Source organism: Nerophis lumbriciformis, linkage group LG29 (assembly GCF_033978685.3).
Source record: "Nerophis lumbriciformis linkage group LG29, RoL_Nlum_v2.1, whole genome shotgun sequence".
Lineage (NCBI taxonomy): Eukaryota > Metazoa > Chordata > Actinopteri > Syngnathiformes > Syngnathidae > Nerophis > Nerophis lumbriciformis.
In genome coordinates, this window is record NC_084576.2 from 26,484,696 (window position 1) to 26,492,692 (window position 7,997).

The window sequence follows — 7,997 nt, forward strand, 5'->3', positions numbered from 1 at the left end:
TTATAATGTTAAATCATGTATTTAGAATGCATTCAACAGGTTTTTGTGCTCTCGCTAGGAAAATATTTGATTTATTATTAATGATTCGTACTTTACCGAAACCAATCAACAACCTTTAACAATATTTAAAGGGGAACTGCACTTTCTTTTTGTAATTTTGCCTGTCATTAACAAAACAAGAACACACTTTTTTTATTCATTTTTTTTTCTTTTTCTTTCTTTTATGCATTCAAACTTGTAATATACAGCATAATAATTTCACAAACGCGTCACGATGTTTGCTTTTTTCTTCAACAACAACTCCGCATCATGGCAGACTTCAGGAGAGCCAACGACGACTACTTTGGGACAAACAATGATCCAGAACTGACATTTTTGAGCCTGAGTATACAGAGGATGAGCCACAAGTTATGTTCATAGTGAGCCGGTGAGCTGCTGCATCGCCTCTGAGCTGGTGAAAGTTAATTCTAGATGATAAATTATGCCTGTCACCTGGATATTGGAAGGTTGTGGCCATAAACCGAGAAGTTTTTTCAACTTTGACGTCCAATTTATATCCAGAGATGGCAAGAAAGACACAAAAATACGCTTGTTTGCGACACTTTTTCAATCCGTTGTGAGGATTATGATTCATTCTTCATCTAAACGGGAAGATATAAACATCCTATCAGTCTTTATCCCAGTGAGAGCAGACATAGTTCAGTAAGTGATTGTTTTAATATGTTTGTGTATCTTGTTTAGCACTTAGCAATACTCCTACATGATGCTTAGTGTTTCACTAAAGCTACATCTGTTTAGCACACAGCTTCTAAAAACTTGTGGCTCATCCTCTGTAAACTCAGGCTCAAAAATGTACGTTTCTGGATCATTGTTTGTCCCAACAACTCCGCATCATGGCAGACTTCAGGAGAGCCAACGACGACTACTTTGGGCCAAACAATGATCCAGAACCGACATTTTTGAGCCTGAGTATACAGAGGATGAGCCACAAGTTTTAGAAGCTGTGTGCTAAACAGATGCAGCTTTAGTGAAACACCAAGCATCATGTAGCAGTGTTGCTATGTGCTGAACAAGACATACAAACTATGAACATAATAAAACAATCACTTACTGGACAATGTCTGCTCTCGCTGGGATAAAGACTGATAGGATGTTTATATCTTCCAGTTTAGATGAAGAATGAATCATTATCCTCACAACGGGTTGAAAAAGTGCTGAAATTAGGAGGATTATGATTCATTCTTCATCTAAACTGGAAGATATAAACATCCTATCAGTCTTTATCCCAGTGAGTGCAGACATTGTTCAGTAAGTGATTGTTTTATGTTCATAGTAAGCCGGTGAGCTGCTGCATCGCCTCTGAGCTGGTGAAAGTTAATTCTAGCTGATAAATTATGCCTCCCACCTGGATATTGGAAGGTTGTGGCCAAAAACCGAGAAGTTTTTTCAACTTTGACATCCAATTTATGTCCAGAGATGGCAAGAAAGACACAAAAAGACGCTTGTTTGCGGCACTTTTTCAATCCGTTGTGAGGATTATGATTCATTCTTCATCTAAACGGGAAGATATAAACATCCTATCAGTCTTTATCCCAGTGAGACCAGACATAGTTCAGTAAGTGATTGTTTTAATATGTTTGTGTATCTTGTTTAGTACTTAGCAATACCCCTCCATGATGCTTAGTGTTTCACTAAAGTGGCATCTGTTTAGCACAAAGCTTCTAAAACTTGTGGCTCATCCTCTGTATACTCAGGCTCAAAAATGTACATTTCTGGATCATTGTTTGTCCCAAAGTAGTCGTTGTTGGCTCTCCTGAAGTCGGCCATGATGAGGAGTTGTTGTTGAAGGAAAAAGCGAACTTCGTGATGCGTTTGTGAAATTATTATGTTGTATATTACAAGTTTGAATGTATAAAAATAACTTTTAAAAAAGTGCGTTCTTGTTTTGTTAATCCATCCATCCATTTTCTACCGCTTATTCCCTTTGGGGTCGCGGGGGGCGCTGGAGCCTATCTCAGCTACAATCGGGCGGAAGGCGGGGTACACCCTGGACAAGTCGCCACCTCATCGCAGGGCCAACACAGATAGACAGACAACATTCACACTCACATCCACACACTAGGGCCAATTTAGTGTTGCCAATCGTTTTGTTAATGACAGGCAAAATTACAAATAAAGTGCAGTTCCTCTTTGAATATTGTTAAAGGTTGTTGATTGGTTTCGATAAATGAATGTCCGGTAAAGTATGAATCATTAATTATAAATCAAATATTTTCCTAGCGAGAGCATAAAAAATTGTTGTATGCATTCTAAATACATGATTTAACATTATAAAGCCTTTTACACATTAAATAAAACATTCTAGTCAACTCTGCACTCTTTTCATCCACTATAGTACAATGGGAGACCGGGCTGATGATGCTTAGTGTTTCACTAAAGCTGCATCTGTTTAGCACACAGCTTCTAAAACTTGTGGCTCATCCTCTGTATACTCAGGCTCAAAAATGTACGTTTCTGGATCATTGTTTGTCCCAAAGTAGTCGTTGTTGGCTCTCCTGAAGTCGGCCATGATGAGGAGTTGTTGTTGAAGGAAAAAGCGAACATCGTGATGCGTTTGTGAAATTATTATGTTGTATATTACAAGTTTGAATGCATTAAAATACATTTTAAAAAGGTGCCTTCTTGTTTTGTTAATGACAGGCAAAATTACAAATAAAGTGCAGTTCTTTAAATATTGTTAAAGGTTGTTGATTGGTTTCGATAAATGAATGTCCGGTAAAGTATGAATCATTAATTATAAATCAAATATTTTCCTAGCGAGAGCATAAAAAACGGTTGAATGCATTCTAAATACATGATTTAACATTACAAAGCCTTCTAGACATGAAATAAAACCCTTTAGTCAACTCTGCACTCTTTTCATCCACTATAGTACAATGATGATGCTTAGTGTTTCACTAAAGCTGCATCTGTTTAGCACACAGCTTCTAAAACTTGTGGCTCATCCTCTGTATACTCAGGCTCAAAAATGTAAGTTTCTGGATCATTGTTTGTCCCAAAGCAGTCGTTGAGTAGTTTTGTTGTTGAAGTAAAAAGCGAACATCGTGATGCGTTTATGAAATGATCATGCCGCCGTATGCCTAAAATGATCAAAATGCGTCAATATTACATGTTAAAAACGTTGATGGAGGTTTTTTAGAATGCTGTGTAGGCAGAATAGAGCGACTTTCATTAGCTCCATTGTTTATTTACGAGTAAGAATGCATAAAAAAACAAAAAACATGTACTTCTTTTTCTTTCTTTTATGCATTCAAACTTGTAATATACAGCATAATAATTTCACAAACGCGTCACAATTTTTGCTTTTTCCTTCAACGACTCCGCATCATGGCAGACATCAGGAGAGCCAACAACGACTACTTTGGGACAAACAATGATCCAGAACTTACATTTTTGAGCCTGAGTATACAGAGGATGAGCCACAAGTTTTAGAAGCTGTGTGCTAAACAGATGCAGCTTTAGTGAAACACTAAGCATCATGTAGCAGTGTTGCTATGTGCTGAACAAGATATACAAACTATGAACATAATAAAACAATTACTTACTGGACAATGTCTGCTCTCGCTGGGATAAAGACTGATAGGATGTTTATATCTTCCAGTTTAGATGAAGAATGAATCATTATCCTCACAACGGGTTGAAAAAGTGCTGAAATTAGGAGGATTGTGATTCATTCTTCATCTAAACTGGAAGATATAAACATCCTATCAGTCTTTATCCCAGTGAGTGCAGACATTGTTCAGTAAGTGATTGTTTTATGTTCATAGTAAGCCGGTGAGCTGCTGCATCGCCTCTGAGCTGGTGAAAGTTAATTCTAGCTGATAAATTATGCCTCCCACCTGGATATTGGAAGGTTGTGGCCAAAAACCGAGAAGTTTTTTCAACTTTGACATCCAATTTATGTCCAGAGATGGCAAGAAAGACACAAAAAGACGCTTGTTTGCGGCACTTTTTCAAAACGTTGTGAGGATTATGATTCATTCTTCATCTAAACGGGAAGATATAAACATCCTATCAGTCTTTATCCCAGTGAGAGCAGACATAGTTCAGTAAGTGATTGTTTTAATATGTTTGTGTATCTTGTTTAGCACTTAGCAATACCCCTCCATGATGCTTAGTGTTTCACTAAAGCGGCATCTGTTTAGCACACAGCTTCTAAAACTTGTGGCTCATCCTCTGTATACTCAGGCTCAAAAATGTACGTTTTTGGATCATTGTTTGTCCCAAAGTAGTCGTTGTTGGCTCTCCTGAAGTTGGCCATGATGAGGAGTTGTTGTTGAAGGAAAAAGCGAACATCGTGATGCGTTTGTGAAATTATTATGTTGTATATTACAAGTTTGAATGCATTAAAATACATTTTAAAAAGGTGCGTTCTTGTTTTGTTAATGACAGGCAAAATTACAAATTAAGTGCAGTTCTCCTTTAAATATTGTTAAAGGTTGTTGATTGGTTTCGATAAATGAATGTCTGGTAAAGTATGAATCATTAATTATAAATAAAATATTTTCCTAGCGAGAGCATAAAAAAACTGTTGAATGCATTCTAAATACATGATTTAACATTACAAAGCCTTCTCGACATGAAATAAGACCCTTTAGTCAACTTTTCACTCTTTTCATCCACTACAGTACAATGGGAGACCGGGTTGATGATGCTTAGTGTTTCACTAAAGCGGCATCTGTTTAGCACACAGCTTCTAAAACTTGTGGCTCATCCTCTGTATACTCAGGCTCAAAAATTTAAGTTTCTGGATCATTGTTTGTCCCAAAGTAGTCGTTGAGTAGTTTTGTTGTTGAAGTAAAAAGCGAACATCGTGATGGGTTTGTGAAATTATCATGCCGCCGTATGCCTAAAATGATCAAAATACGTAAATATTACATGTTAAAAACGTTGATGGAGATTTTTTTAGAGCGCTGTATAGGCAGAATAGAGCGACTTTCATTAGCTCCATTGTTTATTTACGAGTAAGAATGCATAACAAAACAAAAAACATGTACTTCTTTTTCTTTCTTTTATGCATTCAAACTTGTAATATACAGCATAATAATTTCACAAACGCGTCACAATTTTTGCTTTTTCCTTCAACAACGACTCCGCATCATGGCAGACATCAGGAGAGCCAACAACGACTACTTTGGAAACAAACAATGATCCAGAACTGACATTTTTGAGCCTGAGTATACAGAGGATGAGCCACAAGTTTTAGAAGCTGTGTGCTAAACAGATGCAGCTTTAGTGAAACACTAAGCATCATGTAGCAGTGTTGCTATGTGCTGAACAAGATATACAAACTATGAACATAATAAAACAATTACTTACTGGACAATGTCTGCTCTCGCTGGGATAAAGACTGATAGGATGTTTATATCTTCCAGTTTAGATGAAGAATGAATCATTATCCTCACAACGGGTTGAAAAAGTGCTGCAATTAGGAGGATTATGATTCATTCTTCATCTAAACTGGAAGATGTAAACATCCTATCAGGCATCTGTTTAGCACACAGCTTCTAAAAACTTGTGGCTCATCCTCTGTATACTCAGGCTCAAAAATGTAAGTTTCTGGATCATTGTTTGTCCCAAAGCAGTCGTTGAGTAGTTTTGTTGTTGAAGTAAAAAGCGAACATCGTGATGCGTTTGTGAAATTATCATGCCGCCGTATGCCTAAAATGATCAAAATACGTAAATATTACATGTTAAAAACGTTGATGGAGATTTTTTTAGAGCGCTGTATAGGCAGAATAGAGCGCCTTAGTTTATTTACGAGTAAGAATGCATAAAAAAAACAAAAAACATGTACTTGTCTTACATCAGAATTGTAAATGATGACCAAACTTCCCAAAAAGCAAGTCAAGATTTGGGTATGATTACAAAACGTCAGGAAACTAAAGTCTAATAGGTCAAATATATTTATAAACAAAAGTATTGGGACACCCAGCCAGGAGAAAAATGCAAACATCCGCATGGTCTCACAGCAGAAAGTGCCAATTTGAATGCATACAAGTGTCCATAATGTCGTGCGAAAATGGAATAATTCATATTTGGATGGAAGGAACTAAGCCATGTGTTCTAACTCTTGATTTATTCATTGATTATACTGGAATAGTTTTTTTTTGTCCCATAGGGTGTATTTCACAGCCCTTTTTTGACAAGGTAGTGACATCAGAACATTTTTAGCAAGGCGCTTACCTCTTTTTTTTTTGCATATATTGGTTTTTGCATATTTTCTAAAGGCAGTGCATCAACAAAATGTACCAAAAAATGCTTCATACGACCTTATAGTTTGGTTTAGAACACTATGGAGGCGAAACAGTGGCCTACACAAGCAAAGTTCATTCTGAAATGATGGGAATTCTCCATGAGTATTTATGAACGGAGTCCTTGGCCACTATGTGGGAATGAAACAGTGTTATACATCAACATAATAACGTGCAGACTATTATATGTAAAAGCTGAATTTTCCCGAAAAAGTCTGTTGTTTTGAGCAATTCCGCTTCGGATGTGAAACTAATATGCATACTTGCCAACCTTGAGACCTCCGATTTCGGGAAGTGGGGGGGGTGGGGCGGGGCGTGGTTGGGGGCGTGGTTAAGAGGGGAGGAGTATATTTACAGCTAGAATTCACCAAGTCATACATATGTATGAAATACTTACACACATATATATATATATATATACATATATATATATATATACATATGTATATATATATCCATCCATCCATCCATTTCTACCGCTTATTCCCTTCGGGGTCGCAGGGGGCACTGGAGCCTATCTCAGCTACAATCGGGCGGAAGGCGGTGTACACCCTGGACAAGTCGCCACCTCATCACAGGGCCAACACAGATATATATATATATATATATATATCCATCCATCCATTTTCTACCGCTTATTCCCTTTGGGGTCGCGGGGGGCGCTGGAGCCTATCTCAGCTACAATCGGGCGGAAGGCGGGGTACACCCTGGACAAGTCGCCACCTCATCGCATATATATATATATATATATATATATATATATATATATATATCCTGAAAATATGCAAACAAAACTGTGTTTAGATCATTGATACTTCAAACTTGCATAAATATAACATGAATATAACATAACTTGGCTTCTGAGAGTTTCAAAATGTAATGAATAAAATGCTAAAGTTGTTGATAAACAAGCAATTATTTTGATAATTAAATATGGTCATTTTAAATGAATTATTATGATCATTTAAAATGCATTATTTAAAATATGTTTATTTTAATGTACCGGTATAATTCTATGGCTGGATGTAATAAGGAGTCAGAAAAAATAAAAATAAAAATACAATAAATGTTGATGTTTTTAGCAAAATATAGTAAAAATTGATTGATTTTTTTTTTTTTTTAATTAATAAATATATTTGTTTTTAGGTAAGATAAACATAATAACACAATTTATCTCTAGTCTGGATGATTTAGTTCTTGTCACCCTGTTGTCCTCCCGTCTGAAAAAAGGCTGTCCTCACTCAGGTCCGCATGGAGCTGGAGGGGGCGTGGCCTCCAGCTCCGGCTGAAAATCGGGAGATTTTCGGGAGAATATTTGTCCCGGGAGGTTTTCGTGTGAGGCGCTGTATTTCGGGAGTCTCCCGGAAAATTCGGGAGGGTTGGCAAGTATGCTAATATGTGATATGAACTCATTTCATGCAGGCCTTTTATTTCTCATCATTTTGATCATCAAGACTTCCAGTTTTTGAAAACTTCAATTGGAGTTCTTCATTAGCATGATCATCAAAAATATATATATGATAAGAAGGCTTGAAATATCTTGGGTTGCATGTTATGAGCATATGTCATGTACAAAACCCAAAACCAGCGAAGTTTTGCACGTTGTGTAAATGGTAAATAAAAACAATGATTTGCAAATCCTTTTCAACTTATATTCAATTGAATAGACTGCAAAGATAAGAT